Genomic DNA, 26,089 nt, shown 5'->3' with positions numbered 1-26,089 from the left:
TCCGGGTTTCCAAGAGAAGCTGGAAATTCAGGTCTTGATGGGAAATCTCTCAGAGGAGATGTGAAAGAAGAAGGCTTTCTTGGTCAGACTACAGTGCTGGCAAAGGCTGGGAGCCAGGAAAGCCCTGCGTGTGGAGGGAATGAGGGGGTGGCTGTCCCCCGGCTGCTGGAGCAAGGTGGGGCCAGCAGGAGAGGCCAGAGGGCCAGGGCTCTGCAGCCCCTGCTCGGGGCAGACTGGGCAGGCCTGTAGTCTGAGAGGGACTAGCTCCCAGGTGGATGCAAGGGCCTTCCTGGCAACGCGTTCTGTTGCACATGATGTCTGAGGCCACGTGCCACCTGCGCTGAATGCTTGGTGTTCATGAGGGCGTGGGCCCATCCTGCCACCGTGGGGACAGGCTCCTGTTAGACCTGTTAGACCTGTCCCGTCCTTGGGCAGTGTTAGTGGTTCATTCCTGGGAGGGTCTGAGGCTGGCCTTCCTGCCTATCTACCCTAGGCTCCGGGACGAGGATTTTCACTTACTGAAAGTGTCACTGGATATTTATTGAGTGTCTACTATGTGCCAGACTCTGTGCTGGGTGCTGGGCAACAGTGGCGACCAAGGCAGGCCTGGTCATGTGGAGAAGGACGATTGACAAATTGCCACATAACTACATATATTATTAGAGGCGCGTGTACGTCCAGACGGAAGAATGTGAGAGAGAAGCAAGGGCTTTTCCAAATAATTGATGTTGAAAACTAGAGTGGAACAATGAATAGAAATAATAGGGGATGGACGTCCAGAGAGAGGGTTCAGAGACCCCATGGTGGGAAGGTGTTTGGCAAATGAGACAATGTCTGCAGTCTTGGGAGAGTGGTGAGCAAGGGGGTGCACCGTGGAGAGGGGTGGGGCCGGGCCTTGTGGGCCAAGGAGGAGCTCTGGGGAGTCTCAGCATTGTCACACTTGCTCTCTGAATTGCTCAGCCACTGCTCTGAGGAGGGTGGGTGTGGACCTGGTGGGGAAGCTGAGGTGATGGTGCAGGTGGTGTGGATGGAAAGCAGAGGGCATGTTGGAGAGCTGTTCTAGGCAGCAGAATGACCGGATTGGTGGCAAGAGTGGGGAGGGTATAGCTCAGTTGTAGAATGCGTGCTTAGCATGCATGAGGTCCTGGTTCAATCCCCAGTACCTCTATCTATCAATCAATCAATCAGTCAATCAGTCAATCAACCTATCCTCCTCAACAAAATTTTTTTTAAATCAAGGATTGGTGGCAAGAGAGCATAGGATGCCAGAATGACCCCTGGGGTTCTGGCTTGGGCATGGGGTGAAGGGAGAGGCCTTCTGAAACGGAGAGGCCTGGAGGAAGAACAGGACTGGGTGGAGCCGCTCCTACGATCTCTGCTCTTCCAGCGCCGGGCCAGGGTGGGGGCCTGGGCAAAGCTGATGAGGGCAGCGGGGTGCGAGCTTGAGGGGCCTCAGCCTGGCTGTCACTCAGTCCCCAAGACCCTGCTCTGCGTGAAGGTAGGGTGTCCCCCGAACTGTCTCCAGCTGGCCTCACCCAGCCTGATCACACGCCTACCTGTGTCGAGGGGACCTGCTCCATGAGGCCGCAGAGCCATTCCAACATGGTGCTACGGGTGCTGTCTGACCCTGGGCTCCTCCTTCCCCACCTTGTGGAGGGAGCCCAGTGCCGGCCCTTGAGCTTGCATACTTGACTGCGCTGCTTGTTGCCCAGATGAAGGCAGCCTTTCCAGTGTCCTTGCTCCTTAGAAGTCCTCTTGGCCACCGGGCCTCTGAGACCAGGCACAGCCAGCAGCCGTGCTGATGGCACGTGTGCCCCTGCCTTTCTGGGTTGATGCGGGAGGGCTGTATGTTTCCATCTGCCATCCAGGCTGCACACAAATCTGCTTTGCCTGGTGTGTGTGGAGCCTGGGGGCCAGCCCTCCGACTCCTCCCGCCTGACAGGGCCCATTCACTTATGACTGCCCACCTTTAGCAGCTCCTGCTGGCAGCTGAGTTGGGGTGGGAATGGGTCCTGCTTAGCCTGAAGAGAGAGGCCTAGAAACAGCGCCGGTTGGGGGAGGATTTCTGGGAAGACGGGGCCCCCAGATGGGCTCCCTGCTCTTCATGAGCCGGATTTCTGCTGTCAGCCCAGGGCAGCTCTCCTGGATTTGCTCCTTGGGGTCGAGGAGCCTGACGTCATGGGACCACTCACCTCCCTACCAGCACCCTGGGGACTCAGCTCCTGCTTTCTTCATCCTCACTCCAAAAGCAGGCTTTCCAAGAGAGACGTGGCCGGGTCTGGGCTGGCAGTGGGGAGGCATATACACCGCTGTGTAAGATGGTTTTCTGACCCGCAGCCTGGGGTCTTTTCATCTCTGCCCTAGTCTCTCCCCATCCAACCTTTGGGCTAATTAATGGCATGAACTTCCTCATGATAGTTTATAAATGTCTCCTCGATTTTCCCCAGCAGTTTGAGAATGTAAGTATCCCTGATGTATCTGGCCATGTAACTATAGTTTTACTACCTGAGAATTCAGTAGATGAATCAAAGACAGCAGTTAGTAGAATTTGGATAATGAGGATTTTTTTTTTCTCAAGACACCCTATTTTCCTGTTTACATCCTTTCTCTTGGTCCTCATCCAGGCACACGTGGATTTGCCGGAGTATAACCAGAGGGAACGTAATAAACTCTGCTCTTCCGCCCAGTGAGTTCACGGTCTGACTCGCCTCCAGAGTCCGTGGTCCACATAGCTGCTCCTAACAACCGTGTGAGGGTCCAGGGCGAGATGTGGGTAACATGCTGGCACCACACCTGGCATGTTGGAATTTCACAGGAGGCCTCACTTCCTCCCAGATTCCTTTTGGACCCTGGCCCCGCTGAGGGGACAGTTCTCCATGGGACTTGGAGCGAAGAGGAAAGACCTCTGAATCTGGGGTCAGGAGAACTGAGTTCTGGCTCTGGGTCACCGCTGGGTGGCTATGAATGAACTTGGCCCTTTGTCCCCTGGGCATCAGTTTTTCTGTCTAAAAGTGAGGGTGGATCTCACCCACCTCTGACATTCTAAGATTTGGGATTCTTTTTATTTTATTATTTTTTTTTAATTTTTAGTTTTTAAAAAAATTTTTTTGCAGAGGGTAGATAGAGGTAATTAAGTTTATTTGTTTAGTTTTTCAATGGAGGTACTGGGGATTGAACTCAGGACCCCGTGCATGCTAAGCACATGCTCTATCGCTGAGCTATACCCTCCCCCCATAAGATCTGGGATTCTAAAGAAGGAATGTACTTATATCAGATATAAGAATATATGTTAATTTCTTCCTTGTAGTTCTCACCGCAGTCATGGTTTCACACTTACTTGGTATAATTTTCTGATCGTGGTCTATCTTCCCGCATGACACAGTCAGCTCCAGGAAGGGCAACCTCTGCCGCAGCCACCACTCAGTGCCCTGGTGGCGGCACACAGGAAAGCTCAGTAAATACTGTTGAGCGAGAGGCCACATAGCACATAGTAGCAGGCGCCAGGCACGCCTCTGCTCCTGTCCACAGCATTATAACTGGAGGAGAATACAGATGGACAACCAGGCGTTCCTCAGTCGTCTGGGCACTATAGCTTTGCAGCCTGGAGCGAGGCCTCTTCGTTATCAGGTTCAGAAGCAGGCGGACAAGCTGCTGGGAGTGTCCTCAGCCCCGAGGCTCCCTTCCCTGACACAGATGGGAGGGGATGCTCAGAGCAGGGTGGGGGCCCTGGAGTTGAAGTCCTGGGTGGGGGGTGGGGGGTTCTTAGACAACCACTCTGTTGCAGTCCTGACACCTACTCAGAGCCACCAACACAGGGCACAGCTATAATAATTGTCATTATGACAATGACTACTGTTTAGAGTGCTAAGGACAGGCGGCACCCCATTTCATCACCACTGCAGCCCTGTGAGGTGAGTATTGTGACCTCGTTCCCATTTTACAGGTGAGGAAACTGAGGCTCAAAGATGTTCTGATTTGCCCAAGGCCACACAGCCTGGGAGTGATGGGGATGGGTTTTGAACCTAGCCGCCCTCCCTTGTGTTTGTGCTCTCTTGGACCCACCCCTACGGCTTCTGCCAGCTCAGCACCCCTACAAGCCCAGCTCTCTCCCCTCTCCCCATCTCCCAGGCACTCCTGCCGTGCTCAGCGACATCCCATCTGTCCGAGGATCTGTTCTGGCCAGATGCAGCAACACTCCTGGGATTCCAGGCCAGGGCGGTTGCTACAGAGAAAGGGAGGGGAAGGGATTCTCAGGCCAAGTTGATGCTGCAGACCCTAGCTTTGTATATCTGGCCTGGGAGGGTCTGGCAGCCCTAGGCTCTTCCCCGAGGCTGGGCCTTCTGTGTGCATCGTTTGGGCAGCCCCGGCAGCTTGCAGCAAGCCCCGCAACCTTGTCTGCTTCGTGGCTCATTTCTCCTGTGGTTGAGAGAGGGGCCTGAAGATCAGGGTGGGAAAGGAGGGTGGAGATTTCTCTTTTGAGGGGCAGGATGAGGGAATGGAGGGAGGGGGCCGGCAGGGAGGTGGGACAGAGGGAAGGTGATGGGATGAAGAGGAAGTGGTGGGGGGTTGTGTTTGGACAAGGTGGTCATGAGAGGAAGAGAAACAGGAGGGGAATGGAGGGGAGGCGGAGAGAAAAGGAGGAGAGTGCTGTGGGCAGAGATGGAGCGGGGTGACAAGGGGGCGCTGTCTTAGGTACAGAAAAAACCCTGATGTTGGAAGATGGTAACGTGCAGAGTCCAGACAGCCCGGCATTACTACGCTCACCACCTCCGCTCACCTCCTCCAGGAACCATGGGCAGGCGCTTGGAGGCAGCAGCACAGGCCCTGGGGTTGGGCGTGCCCGCGGGCTCCCCTTGCTGCAGACCGGGCTGGGAACCGTCACTTTGAAGTCCCTGACATTTGTGGTGAAACGATCTGGTCTGAGGTCTCATTAGCCTCTGCTTTGCTGCACACACCCTGCCATTTAATCTCCCCATCCCTACTTCCAACGCCAAGGTTTGTAAATCTGTCCCATTGGTTTTATGAAGTCTGTGGCTGATAAGAACTTGACAGTGTTAATGCACTCGAGTTTTTCTCCCCTCTCCCCAGCCCCAAAAGCACTCGGTCACAAAAGCTTTGCTGCCCAGAGGGAAGGAAGGTGCCAGAAGAGACACCGTGTCTCATTTTCCACTTCGACTTGGGAGCGGCTTAGTCTGGATGCCGGTGGATTTCATTTTCCCCAAACTAGCGGGACCGCTGCCGCTGCTGGAGACAAAGGAGGCCTTGTGCTTGGCCATCCTCCCAAACCCACCCCTTGTTACTCACCTCCCTTCCTACTTGTACTGAGTCCCTCATGTGGGTTTTCTGCTTTGCTCACCTGAGACTTGAACATTTGACCCCTCAAAATCAGGGAAGCTTTTTGGTCTCCTTACTGGATAGGACTGTGGTCCCGACTTTAGGGTTACTCAGAGATAAGGGACACTCTGTGGGACATGAACATTTCTTAGAAAATTATTTCTCCCTGCCTCTTCCCACTGGCCTTGATCAGCACAGGCACTTGTCTGGCTTAAAGGTTGTGCTTTTACAAGTGGAAGTGGCTGATGGCTCCAGACCTGCATACTGATGACCCCTGAGCTGTATACTGATGGCTCCTGGCTTGAATACTGTTGGGAAGACTGAGACCCATGGGGAGACCCAGTGGGCTCTGAAGTCAGGGCTGGCATTCTTGGGTCATTTACAGACATCTGAGAACAATTGTGTGGAGTGAAGATTGATTTTTGTGTCTTGTTTCAGGTTCTCATAATCCTTCTTATTCATTTATTCATCTATTCATCCATCTATACATTCAATAAATTGGTCTCCCCAAACTGTGCCAAGGCACCCCAGGGCAGCATGGCTGCCCCACCAGAGCTTTATGATGTATTTTAAAATTTTAAGGGGAACACAGCAATACTCAACATCTGTGGGACATGATGTGAACTCCTTACCTCTGGGTTGTCCACTATTTCAATGTTAGATTGCTCTATATTCCTTTTGATGACATCATATCTTTGCAAAGCTGTACTTTTGGTGGTTGCTGTGGATAAAAAGCAGGTATTATGTGAAAATCAATATTGAAGAAGAAATGAGAATGACAAGTTGAATCTGATTCCAAGGTCGGAGAAGTTGACTTCCAAGGGAAAGATGACTTCTAGCCTGTGGGGCAGATTTGGGATTTTATCTGGAGCAGTGGGAACGTCTCAAAGGGATGTGAAGCAGGGCAGTGATGTGAGTGGACCTGTGCTCTGCAAAGATCCCTGGAGATCTGTGTCTGGATTGGACTAGATGTGGGCAAACGTGTTAGAGTCCAACGCAGTGGTCCAAACAAACAAACAACCACAGTGGCTTGGACCCCAGTGATGACAGTGAAGGTGGGGAGTCTGGTTGGCAGATCTGAGACCTGGCTAAATGCGGGATGGACAGGACTTGGTGGCTAACTGTGTAGGGGTGAGAGGAGAGGGAGGAAAGGTGTCTGACATGGGGACACAATGACATGGAGAGGAGAGTTGGAGACAAGGCTCACATGCTAGACGCCAATAAACATCTCGCCCTGCTTTATCTTTCTCGTTCACTTCTGGTTACCTAACGTCTTACAGGGTCAGTTAATTACCCAGTTACTATCCACTTCCTGCACCAGACTGTCAACTCCTTGAGGGCAGGGACTTTTCCTTACTCCCTGCTGTGTCCCAGACTGCACCTCATATAGAGTTCAGAGGCTCCCAGCTTTCTTGGTTCACGATGCCTTAGCGTCTGTGATTTTTTTCAGGGCACCCCTAAGCCAAAAGAAATGCCTAATAGTTCCTTTTGCTGAAATAGTCAGGTGCAAATAACTCAGCATGTGTTTATGTACTGACAACTTAGTAGTTGTTTGAAAAATAAAACAGATAAGTTCAAAGAAGAAATATATAATTTCATTTCATACTGAGATGACCACAGTTACTAATGCAATGTGTTAAAGTGCAGCTTCTGATTCAATGGGTCCAGGTCGGGACCAGAATTCCTCATTTCTCATAAACTCCCAGGTGATGTTCAACTGCTGGCCCAGGATCAAGTTTTGAGTGGGTGACTAAGATGACTGCTGGGCCACTGTTTCCACTCCTTTCCAAACATCCTTTCAAATGCCGCTCTCTGTGGAGAGCTTCACCAGCCCCATGGCAGGAGTTAGAAGTTCCGTTGTCCATGTGGTGTAATTTGAGATACCCAGCACAGATGCCCCCATCTCCATGAACAGAAATCCTTGCTAGGCCTCGTCCAGGGCTCCAAGTGGCCGAATTCTTGCCTGGGTGTCAAACCCTTTTCAAGAACGTGATTGTTTCCAGTTCCTACTGGCAAGGTGGTCTCCGTGGACTTGGAGTGTGCCAGAAATGCTTACTGGGGCAGGATGGCTAGCTGCTTCATCCTGGCCGTTTTATCATCTAGAGTCACCTGCCTTGTTATGGCTGTGTACCCATCTTGGACCCACAGTGCTAGGAAGTCCCATGGACTGCCAGACATGCTGCTTCCTTGCTGGGGGTCGGGTCCTACTGAGGGGAATGGCTTTCTATCTCCTGGCCTCAAAGGCCAGATTCCTGGTTTGCCAGCTCCTGGTTGTTATGGATGTCCAGATCTGGGGAGGTAAGTTTTCTGGTCACATGCACGGGTACATACGACAGGTGCACACTCACATGCGTGTGCATGGACCTCGGTTAGTGCCCGGCAAAGCTCCTCAGTGAAGGTGTAAGGGCAAGAGGTCATACCCTCCTGCCGGCTCCAGTCCCTGGGGAATTCAGCCTAGTTTACTGATCTAGCGAACACACAACATGGGGCTTGGAGCCAGAGCTGTGCTGTTCCTGATTGCTCACGGCATCTACGATCAATCGATTGATTTATCAGTTCATTCATTCCCTCCTGCTGTGAGTGTTTATTTACTAACCATGGCTCATGGTGTGAGCTGGAAAGCCAAAGTAACTGGGGAAGACTTCCTGGAGGAAGGAGCACTGTGGTGCATGTGCCTGTAGGTGTGAGTGTGTGCGTGCACACGTACGTAGGTCTGTGTGTGTCACATGCCTGCACACACATTTTTGTGTGTCATGGGCACAAATGTATGTGTGCATGAACATGTGTGCACCCGCACATACCTTGTGTACAAGTGTGTGTGTGCCCAGTAGGACCGTGCAAGCAAAGCCTTGGTGCCAATAACAACAGCTTTGGAAACTTCCCTTGCCTGTATGGATCCCAGGCTGGAGAAGAGAAGCCACTGTCGGGTACAGCAGATATTGTAGCTTGGCTTCATGTGCGTGTGAGCACTTGGATGTGTTTTAATTAACTAGAACATTTGCCTGGAAATGAGCAGCGGCGGCAGCAGGCGCGCAGGCAGCTGGAGGGGGGCGGGGCGGTGGCAGCCGTGGTGGCGGAGACCATTGCAGCCAGGCTCCTGAGTTTCCACGTGCCCGGTCCTGGCTGATGGCACCAGGAAGTGGTAGGGTGGCCGGCTGCCCGTGGTGCTGGTCATTGGCCCAGGAGAAAGGGATTCTGGGAGTGGCTAAACTCTTCAGAATTCCCAACAGTCTTTCCACTTAGTCAGCGGAGGCCAAGGTAATGGTTCCAGCATGTGGGTGGGGATGTGTAACTCTTGACATTGCATCCAGGGCGGGCTTTGGACCTATGAGCCGTGTAGGACTGACTGACTGTCCTCTATCTACTCCTAGCCCAGAACCTGGCACATAACGGGGCCTGTGTCCATCTTTATTGCATGGGTGAATCAACAGATGAAGGCAACTGAGGCTCAGAGAGGTTAAGTGATATTTCCAGAGTCGCACAGCAAGTTAGTAGACCAGCTGGGAATTTTGACTTTGTTTCTGGTATTCTTCCCACATCCTTGTAATGTTGGCATGAGGGAATGCATGACACACTTAGAGGGAAGATGGACTCACCACAGATGTGCACACCTCACCCTCTGCCTTGAATAACTCTAAGCTGTCTGTCCACCATGCTGTCCATCTGGGTGCGGGAAGGATGGTCTTCCCAGGCCTTCTGGGGATGGTAGCACTTTCTCCTGTCAAGAGAAAGGTAGGGAGGGGTGGTGATGACTGGAGGGGAAGGGCTGGGGTGGTCGCTTCCTAAGACAAATTGGCCACCAGTAGCTCATAGGCTGGAGTTAGTAAAGAAGACCTCTTCACTAAAATGCTAGACTTTCCCCCAGAATTCCCCTTCCCGTGCCATCCAGTTTGTTCTGAGGCCTCATTCCTACCGTCCATCCCTTAGCACCTCCAGAGTCGGGTGTTGCACTGACTTCCTCCCTGGCCTTTGCTTTCTCTTTGTCCAATTCCACTCAAGGGCCCCTGCCTGATGATTTTGCTGAAATACCCCTTGGTCTACATCTCTCTCCTGTCTAGTGGTCCAGGTGGTGGACTCTGGGGCTATGATGCCCGAGGCCTGATGTAGGCTCTGCCCCTTGCTGGCTTTGCGATACCAGCAGAGTGGCCTCACCTCTCAGAGCCTCACTCTCCTTACTTGTGAAGTGGGACGGTGCACTGTGTACACCAGGGCTGCCATTCACCATGCACACGTGGTCAGAGCCACTGACGCGTGTTAGAGGCAAACTGGGCTGCAACTCCCTGCCCCGAGAGCGCTCTGTGTACTGTGCACGCACACACCCGAGGCTCCAGGGGCACGCAAGGCATTCATGGTACAAGAGGCCAATGGGACATCAATCGATGGAAGGCGAAAAGCCAAGTTCTGTTGTCATCTCAACTCTTCCTGGGCACTGGCTCACAGAGGGAACTAGCATGAAATCACAGGCGCTGTTTAAATAATTATTTCTCAGTCTTTTTCCTGAATGTGTAGCTAAATTCACATAGGTTAAAAGTGCATGTAACAGAACTTCCAGTGTATCTACATCTATCTATCTATCTATCTATCTATCTATCTATCTATCTATCTATCTATCTTTGTCTGTCTATCTGGCTGGCTGGCTCTCTGTCTGTCTGTCTATCTCTCTACCAACTGACTGGAATGACTTCCATTCTCATGCCGCTGTCTTTTCTTGCCTTTGCCCTTGCTATTTCCTCTACCTAGAATCTCCTCTCTACTCACCCCTTGGCCTGTTATTTTTTTCCCATAGATTAAGACCCAGCACAAGGCCTATCTGCCCCGTGGTGGTGTCCTGATTGGCCAGCCAGACCTGAGCTCTCTGGCCTGACAGGGGTCCTTGTATGGTCCCACGCTGGTCTGCCTGGCCTTGTACTTTCCTCAAACTCCTCCAGCGAATAAGCTCCTGGAGGCACGGCCCTGGGTCTCTTCTTCTTGGTCCTGCACTGTACCCAGAACTTGGTGGGTCCTCATCAGGGCTGAATGAATGGGTTGGGATTTGCAGCCAAGGCAGGAAGGAGAGTTTCTGCTCACGTCCATGTGCGCGTGCCAGTGTGTTTAAGTATGTGCGTGTGCACCCACGCATGAGCCCACGTGTCTGTGCACACGTGCGTGCGTTTTGTCCCATCAGCCTGATACTCCTGTCTCATTGGATTTCTGAAAAAAAGCGCCTGCTTTAATTTTTCATTAGAAATCAAAGAAGAGAAAGAACGGGCCGGCACTGCAGCTGGAGGTGTTTCTCAACGCTGGAGTTCTCCTTAACAAGCGCTCGCAGTCCAGGGCGGCTTCTGTGAGGGCTGGACACCGCCGCTCGCGCTGGTGGGAGTGTCTTAATACCTACGAAATTATCCTGTAATTATTTGGTAATGGAACATCAGGATCTTGCCTGTGCAGCAATCTTTCCCTGCAGCTGAAAAAAATTGCTGGAAAAGAGAAGTCGGAGATGACCAGGGGTACACCGGAGGAGTTGTGGGGTTCCCACATCTCTTTAAAGAGATGGGGTCCCTGCCCTCTGGGAGTCCTGTGGGAAGCACTGATCTCTGTCAAATGAGATTACCCTGCAGCCCATTTCTCCCAGGCTGCAGATGTGTTCAGCATATTTGTTGTAGGTAAAATGATCTTTGCAGACTGTGTCAGGTGGGGAGTAATTACCTGGGCACCAGGGCAGGGTTGAGGGGGGCCTCACCTGCTGGTGGAAACCTGCCCCTGGGCTTCTGGGCTCTAGCAAGGGCCCTGGCAGGTGTGGGGATGCCACCAGGGTCTATGTAGCCTCCAGGTAGAGCGCCTCCTGGTGGGGGTTGGCCCGAATACCGCACACATGGTGGGGTGGGCTGTGGACTCGAGATACTTGCTGATGCTTGAGTGTTTTTTTCAGGAATCTTTTAAACCACGGTTCAGTACTTTGGTCAACTAAGGGAGACCCTGGGGTGGAGAGCACAGACCCTCAGGCCAGATGGCTGTGAGGGTCCCCCATGCTGTGTGACTGCGGGGTAATTATTTAACCTCTCTGTGCCTCACGTTCTGTTTCTGGAAAACAAGGATAGCAATGGTACCTCCCCCATAGAGTCACTGGGAAGATTAAAGAGACAATATAGGTCCATAGCCCCTTATTTACAATTCTGAATTCCAGAAAGCCTGAAACTTGAATTGTGTGGGGTTTTTTTTGTTTGTTTGTTTTTTTGGTAACTCATTTAGCAGCAAACTTTGACCTGTCTCCTGCAAAGCTATTTATAATCTTTGTTTAATTCATGTTGGTGATTATCTGTTTTGCTGCAAAATATCAATATGCTTGATTGCTTCTGAGGTGTTCCCACATACTAAGGAAACACAGTCTATTACTTTTATGGAGCACATCTGCCTTCTAGGGTGTAGGGTAGGGGGTTGCGGACAGGTGTATGCAAGGTGTGTAGCACGCCGCACACAGAATGATGCTCAGTAGACGTTAGGTGGAGCCGTCCTTCAACCCCACCAAGCTGAACAGCACTGCCCAACCTCTGCCTTTTCCTCCCTCCCCCCACTTTCTCAGCCGTCCCAGGGTGGCAGGTGCACACACGAGGGCACACTGTCCCTGTTCCTCCTGTGCCCCGTAACGGGTTGATTTGAGCTTGGGTTGTGGAGAAAGGGCCAACCCCTGGCCCAGCCCGGGGCTTGGCTGCTAGATTTGATGCCCATGCTTTGTATCTGTTTCAGATGTGGCTGCTGTCAGGTGAGCAGCTCCCCGCAGGAACAGGGCCAGAAGGAACCCCCTTCACACATCGTCCCTCCGCCTCTCCCGGGGGCAGTCAGCTTTATGCTGGAGGGACATGGCCTGGTGACTGCTGACACCACTTCTCCTGTGCCCCCTGGGTGGCCCAGCACAGCTAATGAGGGATGCTTGGCCTTCCTGGTTGTGGGAATCCCGTAGGCTCGGACACCGCCTTCAGAAGGGGCTGCGGGGTGTGGAACTGCATGTGCCTGCAAAGGAAGGCAATTAGGAAAATTGGTGGTGAACCTCCCTTTATTTATATATTTATCTTTTACTCCCCGGTAAGACATGTTTTTTGAGATACTTGCGTCCTCCGTGAATGCGTCTGGCCGACTCCCTAAGGGACCTGAACATTTCTCACGGGGAAGTGCCTCTGCTCTTTCCTGCAGGTGCAATCCATTCACACCACACTGGGCTTTTCAAAGAGCCCCCTACACACACACATACACACACACACACACTCACACACACACTCACACACTCACGCACACGATGCTTTAACTGTCTAGCCTCAAGCCAGCGTTGTCAACTAGCTGTACTTTATCTCTTCTGTCTTGGTTGTAAAACCCAGCAGTTAAGAAAATCCCTGCTTCAGATTAATTGTAGCCTACATTGGCTCAGAGCGAGGCAGTGCGCCGTTTCACTCAAGTTTCACAGCTTTGGGGGCAGCGGGAGCTGGAGCACTTGGGGAAGGACCCTTGTTGGAGATGGCACATGGGGCTGAGTGAGACAGGACTGGGATTCAAGGCCTGAACTCTTGGCCCCCCCAGCCGGATGGTTTCCTCTGTCTGAGCCCCTTTGCTGGTGGGGTTAAGCAGGTATGAGCATCCCTGTGGCCTGTAAAGTGGGCGGATCCCCCCCACCCTTCCTGGGCTACAGCCCGAGGGGTCTGATGCCTGAGGGTGGCTGAGGGCAGGTACAGTCTTCTTTCTTTGTGGGGGAGCCATTTTTTGGGGTATGTGATCTGTGGTTGTCTACACTGGTCTCTTGCAGAAGCAGGGTTAAGGGCTGGGAAAGCCCTGACATTAACTAGTTGACACCTACTGTGTGCTGTGTGTTTTGGGTGACTGCCTCTCTCTGTGCTGGGCAACATGGAGGCAACAGCTGGACCAGCCCTGCCTGCATTCTGGCTGCATCTGGGCCCCAGAGGGAGCGATCAGCTCCAGCATTAGCATCTTCTCCTTCTGTGGACACTGCCCAGATTTAGGGGAGCAGGCAGGTTGTGCCTGCCCTTGGTGTCTACTGCCTCCCTGTCCCACTTGTCCCTAGGGATCCCACCTGTGGCCCCCGCATCTGGCAGTTTACAGAACGTCTCCCCAGGCATCATTCTCTGACTCTCACTGCAGCCTCGCCAGGTAAGCAGAGCCAGTGAGTGGAAACTGAGGCTCAGTGCAGAAAGGCGTGTAGGGCCACAGGGCCCAGGAGCAAGGAGGCAAGGCCAGCTGGTGGCCCACTCCGTGTGTGGGTTGGGGCAAGACTGCCAACTATTTTTTTTCCCCTGTGTTTCTCTTCTGAATCCTTATCATAAGAGAGCAAAGTTCGGGGCCCTCTGAGGTTTTCTGGGTCCAACTCTGGCCTCCTGGGCCCAGACCATGCAAGGAGGCGCCCGTACCGTCCTGGGCCTGCCGGGCCGGGCCGTGTGCTCTGGGCTTCCCCATCAGCTGCCTGCTGGGCTTGGTTCAGGGACAGTTGAGGGGAGTATGAGCCTGAGGGGAGTCTATGGGGGTAACTGTCCTGCGGAGTCTGAAAGAGGAAGGGCTCCCACATCCTGCCTGGTGGGCATGATGGCCTGGGCCTCTGTGGAAGCCCTTGTAGGAGAGGAGGCAGATTTGAGACTATCCTTTTTTTCCCCAACCACATTCCCTGCACTTACTAAGGGCTAACAGTCAGAGCTTGGGGCAGGCACTGAGCTAGACATCATCCCTTTCAATCCTCAAGTTGGGAAGGGAGGCACCCATTTTTACTATCTTTATTTTACAGTTGAGGTTTATGGCTCAGAGAGGGAAGGTCACTTTCTTCAGGTCACACAGCCTGTATGTGGCAGAGCCAAGATTCAACCCAAGTCCATACAGTTGACCTCCACTGCCCATGCTTCTTTCCTCCTGGGTGGCCTGGTGCTTTCTGGGGACAGGGCTTGGGGAGCCTGCAGGATGTAGGATCTGTAGGTGCTGGTGAGTTGGTAGAGGAGGAGCTTGTTCCCCAGGTCCTGCTGCTCTTACTGAGGCTGCTTTAGGTGGCTCTGAGTCTCCTGCCATCAGGGAACTGAGGGGTCAGCCTGGGCCCTGCCAATTGAATGGAGAATGGGATCCCTAAACAGGATTGGTCATAGCCATTATTCACCTGCTGGCTGGAACCCGTATCCAGGTCCCTTTTCTGAAACTCCCTGGGGGTGCAGATGTGCTTCGCATGGAACAGATCCCAGGAAGAGCGGGGTGGGTGAGGGCAGGGCCGGGACGGTAGGAGTCTCAGTCTGGAAGGACTCAAGACTTGCAGACTCAGCTCCCATTGGGAGTGACTCGGGAGCTGTGGCAGCTTGAGCGTCCCACCCCCATCACTTCGGAGCCTCGGTTTCCCAGTTGGTGAAATGGGAAAGGGTCCTTGCTGACCCCCTCCTCGACATGGGGGTGTGGGGTATTGAGGCCGTTGTGAGCCACTGGGGGGAAGAGCTGCCCTCCTGGGTCTGGGTTGAGTGGTCTGAGGCTCTTGCCACCCCAGGAGCTGTGCATGGGAGATGATTCCCAGGATGGGTTTCCTCTAGGAGTCCTTCAGGAGGAAAGTTTGCAGTTTGGCGAGCAGGCCCTGCATTGCATGAGCACGTGGCCTTGAGCCTGGCAGACTCTTTTGCAAGCTGGCTCTGCCACTGGCCACCCCAGGACGCCAGCCCAGGCTCCCCAGCTGTCTGAGCCTCGGTTTCCATGTCTGTGACTCGGGGATAACGTCTGCACATCCCCAGGGTGTTGCTGTGGAAATCAGAGAGTGCAGGCGTTTGGGAAGCGTTGTTGCACTTCAGGTCAGAGCCTTCCAGAGGTCCCATTGTCCTGGTCAGTGACTCCTTACACCCTGTTTAATGTCCTTGATTTTCTTTTTTTATTTCCCCTCCCTCACTCTGGGGGTTGGGGTTGGGCAAGAAATTGAAAGCTACAAAACGACTAGCTCTCGTCTGGTTGTGTTACTAACCTGCTGTCTGACCGTCCTCTTGGGCCACTACGCCCGTGTGTATGAGTGGGAGCGGCAGCAAAGGCTGATGTCGTTTGTCCTGTGCTGGGCAGTTTACTGGCACCGTCTAATTTAATCGGCACACTTCTCAAGGGCTGCCGTTTCCCACTTGATGGAGGAGGAGGCGAAGGCTCAGGGCTAGTGAGTGGTGGAGCCGGGATCTGAACGCAGCCTGGCTTGTGTCCCACGGGGCTGAGCACCGAGGGCTTAGGGCGTCAGGGCAGCTGCTTGGAGCCATCGGACGGGAAGGTGAGCTTGGCATCGGCAGCAGAGCTGCCTCCCGGCCTCCCTGCCAAGCCCGGGAGTGGCTGCTGGCTCGGCTCCCCCTGGTACCTACTGTGCACCCCCAGCCCTTTTTTCCCTGGGCCCCCCAGTCTCCCTTCCTTGGCCTTTCACTCCCCGCTCCTCAATTGCCCTAATGACTTAGCCCAGGTGGCAAGTTATGTAGAGAAGCCACTCCAGGGAAATAAGAGTCCTTGCTACCAGCCTGGGCCTCAGGTGTGCGCACAGCAGCCCTCCCTGGGGGTCTGGTGTGAGCTGTGCCTCCCCGCTCCAGCTGTTAGATGGGAACCGGAGAACTGTGTGTCTCGTGTGCCCGTGTGTGTGGTGTATGTCACTGTGTGTGTGATGGTGCTTGTGTGGAACTGTACACATATAACTCCACGTACGTAACTGGGCGTGACATGTGACTTTGGACAGAACTGTGTGGGTATGTGACTGTGGTGTGTGTATGTGACTGTGGCGTGTGTAGGTGTCCGTGTGTCTGTGTGTGTGTTTGTGTGTGCATTGGAGGCAGATTGACAGCTTGGGGCTCGGGGCCACGGGCCCACAGGAACGTATGGTGGGGGCTTGCGTTCTCTCTGCTGGTTAAAGCACACTTTGTAGAACAGAGTTACACACATGTTTAGATAATTAGCACAAAAGCCAAGAGAACAAGTCCGTTCAAAGGGACGAAGCTGGGAGGTGGGGGGCCCACCAGGAACTGGGGGGCCGAGTTTGGGCTCCCCAGCTCTCCACTGCCTTCACCGCATTTTGATCGCGCTATTTAGACAATCCCTTTGTTGTAGGATAAGCTGACATTGGCCTGCTCGTTTCTGCTGTGAAGTTTGCTGTGTTCCGGGGCCCACTCGGGACAGCCAGGCCATTAGGAGCTGATTAAATGAGCTAATTTTAATTTGTTCAGTGGTTACACATGCAGAGACCTTTCCATGCCCTTTTCTTGAGGCTTTATTTATTTATTAATTTTTTTTCCCCTGAAAAGTTAAAGACCTTCAGGACTCCCTTTTCTCTTCCCATCTCCCCCTAAAAATAAACATATGAAAACATTTAAACAAGAACTTCAGCTGGAAAAGAAGGTCTCGAATTTAGGGAATATGGGCTTAGCCACTTAAAGGTGCCAGCTGGGGGGGCTCCCCGAGTTTGGGAGCTGGGGGCGGGACTGCTAGCGATGGGCCACCCACCACGGTTGGCTCGGAGAGAGGAGACAGATGAGATTTCGTGGAAACGGTCGAAGACTTCAGTCTCACCTTCAGGTGTTAGCACGTGCTGGGCAGCTGCTTGGATCTCTGTGTCCATCCCTGTTTTCTTTCCTTGGCTAATCTTTATTCATCCTGCTGGTCTCAATGTAGAGATTGCTTTCTCGAGGGCACACTTTTGCACCCCAGTCCCCGCTGGCTCCCCTCTCTGGGGACTTCTCCAGCTGTGGCAGATGTCAGCACATATAGAACGTCTGTCTCTTTCACGAGGCTGTGAACGCCGTAGGGTGAGAACCGTGCCTGCGATGTCCCCACCCCCGCACCTCCAGCTCTAGCATACCACCAACGTCTGTCAAATAGGTGAATGAATGAGTGAATGAACGAATGAATGGGTAGATGACATCTACACTTCTTGAATTCCACTCCACACCAAGCTCTTGATGTCAGGACTCTGGGATCCCACAGACCCCAAACTGTCACCTGTAGTCATGTGTCCCTGGCCTGCCTTCCCCCTACCCCTGGTTTCTTTCCTCACTGATGAGGGGTGAGGATTCAGTGTTGAGGGCTGAATCTCTGAAAATGAAGGTGGTGGGTGTGGGGAACTCAGGCTTGCCTGGCCCAGCATGATGCTGAGCTCCAGGCCCAGGGGGGCAGCTCAGGCCCAGCTCTGCTGGGAACCTGACTGAAGGCCGTGGAGAGAAGTGAAGGGAGAAAAATTGCACCGAGAGTTGGCTTTTTACAGCACTGACGGGCCAGCCGGCCTTGGAGGATAATGTGCCAGCAGTGGAGGTACTTGGAGCACAAAGAAGGAGGGATTGTGTGGTTGCAGCCAATTGCCACCCTGGTCCCCTCCCTGCCCTTTCATTTTTAACACGCCTTTCGCTGGGGTTGGGGCACCTTTCAGGGAGCAGCAGGCTTTTCCCTGGAGCTGTGCAGCCGCTGTGGCCTGGCCAGTTTCTGGGGCCTGGTTTCCATTTACTGAGAGCTCCTTCCCGCAGACGGCACCCCACCCACCCCACCCAGTGCCTCTGAGGGGCTGTCCCCCACCCTGTCCTGGCAGCCTGTGTTCCTCCTTTAACCCCAGCCTCAGGCACAGGCACTGAAGCGGTGCTGCCCCAGGCCTCTCATCTCTGCAGGAATCCCAGAGCTGGCGGGGGAGTCAAAACTTCCCTGGCACCCCTGGGGCCTGGGGCCCTCAACTGGGTCAGCATCTGGCTGAGTGGCCGAGCCTTTGGCCTGCTCTGTCTCCTCCCCCACCCCCTCCCCGAGGCCCTTCCTCTCCCCACTAGCTGGATTTTCTGCCAAGCGCCGGCAGGAGCAGCCACGCTGGGCCCATCCTTTCCCCGGCTGAGGCCGAGGGTGGGGGTGCGTCCTGGGGCTGAGGTCACCAGTAGGGCAGTAGGAAGCGCATCTCCAGCCCTCGCCTGCCCCGCAGCTGGATGCCCGGAGCTAGGGCATCAAACAGCTTGTCCTGGGGCGCCCTGGTGAGCAGGGGGGAGAGGTAAGTGGAGGGGCGGGGCTGAGGGGAAGAATGGATAAAACAGGCTGGTGTCTGTACCAGAACGCCAAGAGTCCCATCAGAGGCTCCTGGCTCCTTGGGAAGTGGAATGTTCGCTCTGAGTGGAATCTAATCCAGGAGGAAGGGAACTGTTTTCCTGGAGTGGGAGAGAAAAAGCGAAGGCCTAGGAGGCACTGGTGGCCGGGGTGTCAGACCTGTGCTGGGTCCTACAGTGTGGGGGTGGGGTGTGGGCTCTCAGGAGCACCCTGGTTTCTGGGTCAGCACTGCTCTCTTGGCTTCCCCGGCCCTTCTCTCAGTGCCCATCCGGTGGCCTCCTGGCCTCTCTGTCTCCTGTGAGGAGGCTGGCCTGCATCCCCGATGGCCTGTGCCCTTTGGGCTGGAGTGCTTGCTGGCCCCTAGGCACCTTGGCTCCCGCCCCCTCCCACACCCTCACATCTGTCCCACTTCCTGCACCGTGGTTCCTGGCTGGTGGCCGGGGAGGCTGCCTGAGTGCTCGCCACCCACAAGGCCAGCATAGCCCTGAGCCATCACCTCCCAGGCATCAGTCTCCTCTTCAGTCACAGGGGGACATGCCAAGAGGACACCGAGACAAGCCTCTGACTGTTGATCACCAGGCTGTGATTCCTGATGGATTCCGTGGGGCCCCGTCGGTGGGTACTCAGCGATAAGCGGGTGTTTCTCTTGGCCAGCCGGTTGCTCTCCTTGGGAAGGAATTGGTGAGTTTCTCTCTGTTTATGTCGTAACCAAGCTACCGAAATGGCAAACTTGGGTTCTGCAATTACACAGCGTTTCAGAAGCAAATTGATAGGATAACGTGTTATTATTGGCTACTGGGTTAATAGCTGTTTTGGCAGGAGTACCAATCCTGCGTGGTGTTGCTGGTGCGGGCATGAGAATGGTGCCATGGGGTAGAGGGGAATGGTGGGTGCGTGCTGCACAGAGCGGCAGACTGGAGAGGACCCCAGGGACCTCCCTTCCCTGGCAGTGCCTGCTTGGAGGATGCTCATCCCTGATTCGCTGTTGCTGAAGCCAAGACCAGAGAGGTTGAGAGACCAGCGTCAGGTCACACAGTGAGTCGATGCTGGGGTTGGATTTTAGGTCTCTGTGGGACTGAATAGCTTGGCCTGTGACCTCTGAAGGCAGAACAAGTGCCTTCTCTCAGAGCATCACATTGGCATCTCGGAAAATGGAGATTTAGAATGTACCCATGTTAGCCCGTTCCAGCTTCAGGGCTTTTGCACCTGCTAGTCCCTCTGCCTGCAGTGCTCTTCCTCCAGATTCCACCTTGGCTTGCTTCAAGTCTCAGCTCAAGTGTCACCTTGTCACCTGGAGGAGCACCCCACCCTTCCTTCACCCTTTTCCCTTATCCTGCTCTTCATTTCTTCGTATCGAAACCTGACTTGCAACAGACAGATTTATTGCTTTATTATCATTCTCCTCTCATCACATCCTCCCTGCTCTCTGAGGGCAAGGACTCTGTTATGCTTGCTACCTTGTCCCCAGAGCCTAAAACAGGGCTGGCAGAGTAGACACTTGGCAATATTTGTTGAAGGAACAAATGATGTAAATTGTAAGGTTATTTTAAAAAATGGCTGCCATGTAACAGGCGACTGATTCTCTCTCCTCTTAGAGGGTGGTGGGAGTTGGGGGTTCCTGTTAATTGTGTCTCAGAGAGATGGTCAGCAGGACCTCCCTTAGGGATTTTGATAACATCATTTCTTCTTGCTATGAACGCTCAGAAGGGAGTGAGTTCCCCATCACTGGAAGGGACCAAACCTGTGGCAGAGGGGATTGAAGTACTGTTGGGGAGTGGATTGGGTCCATGATGGGCTCAGTGCTAAGACAGTGGGGTCTGCTCTCTCTGTTATGTGTCATTACCGACTTCTACTCCAGATCCTTGGAAGGTGTGTGAGGACGTGGGAAGCTGAAGATGCTCCGGAGAAGGGTAAACTGAGAGTGGGAGGCATGGCTCACCGAAGGCTGGAGCCCTGTGGTTAACCAGGGGTCTTCCCAGCGGCCTCTGCTCTTGCTGCCACTGATCTGGAAACAACCTGCAGTGAGTTTACATTCATTGAGCATTTCTCGTGTGCCCGGCGCTGGGCCAAAGTGCTTAACCTGGATTATCCAATTTAATCCTCACCACAACCAGAGGAGGCAGAAGGTGTGCTCTGTCCATTTTCCCCCTTGGTGAGGCTTAGTAACGGATCCAAGGGCACACAGCTGGTCAGTGGTGGAGATGGGGGGGTGAACCTTCTGTCTCAGGGGGCTTCCTGGACAGCCTTCTGAAGCCCCTGGGATGCAGGCTCCCCAGGGCAGTGTGTTTGTTGCCCCAGCACTTGGAGACAGCCTGGCACGAATGGAGTAGGTGCGCAGTAAATATTCAGAGAATGAGTGAATGCAAGGAGTTTCCCGAGATGAATAGGAAGCAATTGCTTTGAACTGTTGGCCCATTTGGGCAGGGAAGGAGAAACCCAGGGCAGCGGTGGCGAGGAAGGGGTGATACCCACGTGTGCTTGGCTGGCCTGACTTCCTCCCCGGAAAACCTACAAGGGGGCCACTTGGCTCCTAGTGGGGTGGAGGGCGTGCTTATTTGTGGGTGTTGGATAGTCAGTAGGGAGGTTTCGGGTGAGTTTTGGAGGTCCCTGGTGGGGGGAAGACATACATGCATGTGAAGGCTCACGCGCGTGGACACACACACAAACACACACTCCAGCATGTTGGTGGAAAGAGGTATCCACTTGCCCAGTTTTACCAGACAAAAATGCAAACCCTTTATCCCACACTAAATTACACCGCTAAGGCTGTACCTTTAATAATCTCAGCTTATTATTTTATTAAATCTATCCATTTATTTTCTTCTGGTCTGAATAAATAGAAGACCTGTACCCACCCACCCCCAACTCTTCCCTCCTGTTCACTCCCAGTGTCTCCTTGGTTAGTACCATTTCTCCGGGGATTCAGGCTAAGGCTAGGGAGCTAAGCTCAGCCTCCAGCCCTGCCCCCCCACCCCGCCCCCACCATCCCCCACCTCCACATACCCGTGCTCTCTCCCTGGTTCCAAGAGGTTCTTTCAAATGAAGGAATGACAAATGCAGGCCGCACTGTAGACTAGACTAATTGCATTCTGCCACAATGTGTGGACACCCCAGGGACCTGGTGACACTGGACAGGCTCTGTGGGGGCAGCCCCTCTGGGCCCAGGTGGTCAAGCTAGTGGTCAAACTCATTAACCCCTCAGCTTCCAGCTGGAGCCTCCAGCCGTCAACCCCTGGGCCTCCACGTGACAGGGGCTTCCTTAAGTGGCTCCTGGCACCTTCTTTGTCATTAGCTTTGTCATCCATCCATCCATCTATTCAACCATCGTCCATCCATTCATTCTCTCATTCAGGTATTCACTCATACCATGGTTAGAAAGTGACTTCTTTAGACCAAGCCCTGGGGCTTTAGTATTTCATCCTTTCCCCACTCCCTCCCTCCATCCAGTCATTCATTTATTCACACCATGGTTACCCATTCCTTCCTCCTGGACAGGACCTGCAGTGTACCCTGTCATTCATTCATTCATTCATTCATTCATCATGTAGTCATCAAGCAGGGATCCTGAAATTTGGGGCTTCTCAGAGTTGTCTCTACGCAGTTCTAAGCCAAGAGTGCCTGTGGGGAGGCCCTCACAGAATAACCCAACAATAACATTTTCAGGAGAAGATGAACTAGGACGGGTGAAGCCCTGTTTAGAGGGAGTGTGAGCCGGGGAGTGAGGGATACGCAGCTCACTCGCAGCCCGCGCCCAGCACTGACTCATGACCTGGCTGAAAACTCATCCATCCATCATTCACTCATGGAACCTTCAGCAAGTGTTGGGGATCTACTCTGTGCCTGGTGCTGAGATGAGCTGGTAACTGGCTCTGCTGGGGACGGTGGCCCCTGGCAGGCTGTGGGTGTAGCACCGTCCTCGGGAGTGCCGGTCATCTGAGCCGGGCTGGGGGCAGTGTCTCTGCTTCTGAGACCTCCTGGGGAATGATGTCATGGCCACAGGCTGACACGTTGTGTGCAGGCTCCTGGGTGGCCCAGCACTTCCCACGGGGTGCTCTTCCTCAGTTTACGCCTCTGCTTCACGTCAGTCTTCTCAGCCTCCTCGTGTGTGTTTGTGTGTGTTGGGGGGGCTCCCATAAATCCACCTGTAATGTATTGACATTTTGTGAGGTTGGTGAGTGGGGAATCCAGACCCTCCTGGCTCTGCTGGATGCTGCCTGAGGGCAAGTCTCCCCCTCAAACCCCAGGTCCTCAGTATCCCCACATGAACAACAGGTGGTGGCTGGGCACTCCCAAAAGTCTATTTCAGCCTCTGAACCTCGGTTCCCCAAATGTAACGTGTATCTAGTGAAAGAATTATGAGTGGGTTAAATGCATTAATATACGCAGAACATTTATAACCAATAATATAAGTAAAGAAACAACATAAATAAAGATGAGCCTGGAATAGAGTAAGTGGTCGGTGAGTATAGTTTATGATGAGATATTTCAAGTCTATGACAGTAGGCACAGTGTAGGGTGAGATGAGGGCCTGGCCACAGTGTAAGGACGTCGTGGCCATTCAGGTTGAAACAGCAGAGGTGGGTAGGGGCAGGGGTGGTGTAGGGGCACCGAGGGAAGGGTCAGGGATGCCAAGGAGGGACCAGGGGGCCACATGGCCCAGTGGTGATGTTCAGGACTTCAGCTGCCCTGCCCCACACTTGGAAATGGAGTTGGGGGAATGCCCCTGGTCACAGCTGCCTCGGTTGGGGGGGGGGGTACCTGGCATGCCAGCCCAGCCACACCAGGTTCTCCTTCTCACTGTGGTCCTGGGCCAGGTGGCCACCTCCCTGCCTCTGCCCCTGCGCCTTCCCTGGGCCTGACAAGCTTAATCTCCCACCACCGCCGGGGCTGGGCCTGGGGAGGCCTCAGTCATTGAGGGTCGACAACTCGGCAGCTTAGCAACAAAGCCCACAATGGCAATTTTTCTGGAGGCTGAAACATGAAAATCTAGGGAAAATTGAAATTTTCTCTGCTGAGTCGTAGATTTGGATGAGTGTAAAGGGTGCGTGGGGCCCGCAGAGGGGCTGCATCGCTGGCACCAGCACATCAGCGAGAATCCTAGGGCTCTCCCCTCCCTGCGGTCCAGGCTGCCTCTTCTCCCCTGCCTGCCTCTGCCGGGGGCGGAGGCGGGGCGGCGCTGTGCTGGGCAGGCAACGCCACCCCCAGCCCGCTCACCGCTGCAGGGGAGGGAGGCACACGCCGAGAGCCCCGGAGTTCTGTGCAAAGTGTGGGTCAGAACAGGGACTCCAGGGAGGGGGGAACGGAGCCACTTTTAGGGATATGCAGCCCAATTTTAGGTGGCTCACACGTTTTTTTTTTTTATTAATTATGTATTTATTTTAACGGGCATCACCAAAATATCATACTCATGATTTCATCAAGGTAATTATGGGGATTATGCTCAGGTAGGTAGCACTGTTAAGCCTGAGCCAGGGGAAAGGACAAAGCTGAATGATAGTAATAAAAGGAAATGAGAATAGATAGGGTACAAGTCTGGAAGGTGGCCCGAGCACGACAGATCCTTGGATGGACTCGGCTCCCTAATCTGGCGCCACCACCTTAGGTAAGTGTGGTGGATGGATTTCCTGAACATGGAGCCTGAGGCCAGGACTTGGGTTCAGCTTCTGTGATGGGGAAGTGGGAGCTCCAGGAAGCAGGTGTGAGGGGCAGGAAGAGTGAGGCAGGGAAAGGGAAAGGTCACTACTGCTGCGGACCCCCCGGCTGGATTCTGCTCGGACCTTCATGTGTGTGTGGAACCCCCAACAGGCTCCAGTCCCCCTTTGGTTGAAGGCCACCTCGGGGGGCGTTAGCTCCCCAACCTTCTGAAAAGAGGCAGAGCCCGAGAGGTGAGAGCTCCAGAGGGGGAGGCCTTAGACCCACCACCGCTGCAGCCGCTGACCCTGCGGGGCTGTGATGTGCTCACCGAAAGTGCCTGCTGCAGCTGGCCCCTCTCCATCCCTCAGTGTCTTCTGTAAAAGGGGACCAGGCTTGTGACTGTCTTGCACAGTTGCCCAGAGGGCACTTGGCACATCATTGGTGCAAAGAGAGCGAGTATTTTGGGGGAGTGCCTCAGTCCCCCAGGTTGTGGGAAGCTCCTGAGTTCTCCAGATGCTGGAGAGGGTACCCTTGAGATGGGACGGATTTGAGCTGAAAAGCAGAGGATCTGTGCTTTGAGGTCAGACAGCGCGCCTGACTTGTCCATGGAAGTCTGGCCTGAGGAGTGTGCCCCCCAAGTGGTGTCTGGGCTGTAGATGTGGATACTACCCTAACATCCTCCCAGGATTCTCGGTTGGGCCTCCAGCCTGGGCTCTAGGTGAAGCTGGCTCTGCACAGGGAATGTTCTTCCTCCTCAGTGGGCGTCACCCACTCAGTTTCTTTCCCTCAGATGTGATTCCCACACACGCATCCCACAGGTTTCAGAGCACAGACTCTGAGGTCAGGTGTCCCAGTCAAAGCCCAGCTCAGCCATTTCTGACTTATAAGACCCTGAACATGTTACTTAGCCTTTGCAAGCCTCAGTTTACTCATCTGCAAAATGGAGGCTGGCAGTAATAACTCGTCAGACTGTTGTGACTGAAGTGAGATAACGTGCGTGGCATGCAGCAAGCACTCAAATGTTTAGCACATAATAAATGTCATTTATTATCCATGTGTTAAAACATATATAACATATGTGTATATATATATAGTATGAAATAGAACATACATATTAATCATTTTTCCATGTCTTTAAGCTGTAGATTAAAGGCTTCCAGTTCTAGGTTAGAGGCACCATGTGGTTGTCTCTGGTACTGGGTTTTGTGAAAATTATAGTATGAATCTGGTCATTTATTCACATTCTTTATCCTCACTGAGGACTTCTTCTGTCTACACTTCCATTAAGAAAGTCAGGATACAGGCTGCATTCTGCACATGAGGTGAGGAGAGCCTGGAGGCCAAGGGTTTTCCCAAGGTCACACAGCTGCCCAGGGTTGCAACCAGCCCCAGAACCAAGGTGCTGATTCAGTGCTGGTCCAGCCCTCTGGGAGAGGCCCAGGGCCAGTCCTGGGGGTTTTGCTGCGTTCTGCCTGCGGCCAGCCAGACTCGGAGGGGATGAGCGCGGATTCTCCCCAGGGCCTCCCTCTGGGAGCCCAGAGACCTCCTGAGCCTGGCTCAGGCCCCGCCCGGATGCCCTGCCCCTGACCTCCCCCTGGCGCCTGCCCTGATTGCTGTGATCTCAGAGCTGAGCCCGGGTCTCTGGGGACTGAGGGGCAAGGCCCGAGGGGTGGTGGGCTGCTGAGCGGGGCCTGGTGGGGCAGTAGGTTCTTAGGACAGGGGTCCCCTGCCACAGCTCCCAGGCCTATACCTGGCACCTTCTCTCGTGCCTGCTCCCTGGAGGAGCTGGGCTGGAAATTAATTTCAGGGGCAAAGCTCTGGAGTGACCATATGATGGAGACTTTGGCCTGCTGTTCCTGAGCCTCCGATGTCCATGCTCACTCCCACACGGGGTGTCCCAGACTTTGGTCCTTGGTACCCACCTGCCAGGATTTTTGCAACATTTGATTGTCACTGGTGCTATGATTGCCCTAGTCTTTTTCTTTAAATCATCTTTTTTATACTTTAATTCATTTACTTAATTCTGCAAGTGGAAAAACAGTATCATTTGCTGTAAGTAGGCAGTAACGTTGAAAGTAAATTAAAAACAGACCCAAAG

The 26,089-nt window shown here is 53.6% G+C and overlaps 1 protein-coding gene across 5 annotated transcripts in view; it reads left to right on the top strand.

The window, feature by feature from the left end:
• Positions 1–26,089, top strand: part of ZNF423 (zinc finger protein 423) — a 314,357-nt gene that overhangs the window by 145,206 nt on the left and 143,062 nt on the right. The window contains exons 1-3 of one of the 5 annotated variants that reach the window (XM_032486265.1): positions 17,918–18,304; positions 18,880–19,038; positions 19,308–19,392. The exons of 2 other annotated variants lie outside the window; for them this stretch is intronic. The gene's annotated coding sequence lies outside the window, so the exon portion shown is untranslated. Of the gene's footprint in view, positions 1–17,917; positions 18,305–18,801; positions 19,039–19,307; positions 19,393–26,089 lie in introns of those variants that run through there. 2 more of the 5 variants (XM_032486263.1, XM_014558255.2) reach the window with 2 other exon arrangements.

Source organism: Camelus ferus, chromosome 9, assembly GCF_009834535.1.
Source record: "Camelus ferus isolate YT-003-E chromosome 9, BCGSAC_Cfer_1.0, whole genome shotgun sequence".
NCBI classification, from domain to species: Eukaryota; Metazoa; Chordata; class Mammalia; order Artiodactyla; family Camelidae; genus Camelus; species Camelus ferus.
The sequence above is the reverse complement of the archived record's forward strand: the minus strand, read 5'-3'. Positions and strand labels throughout refer to the sequence as shown.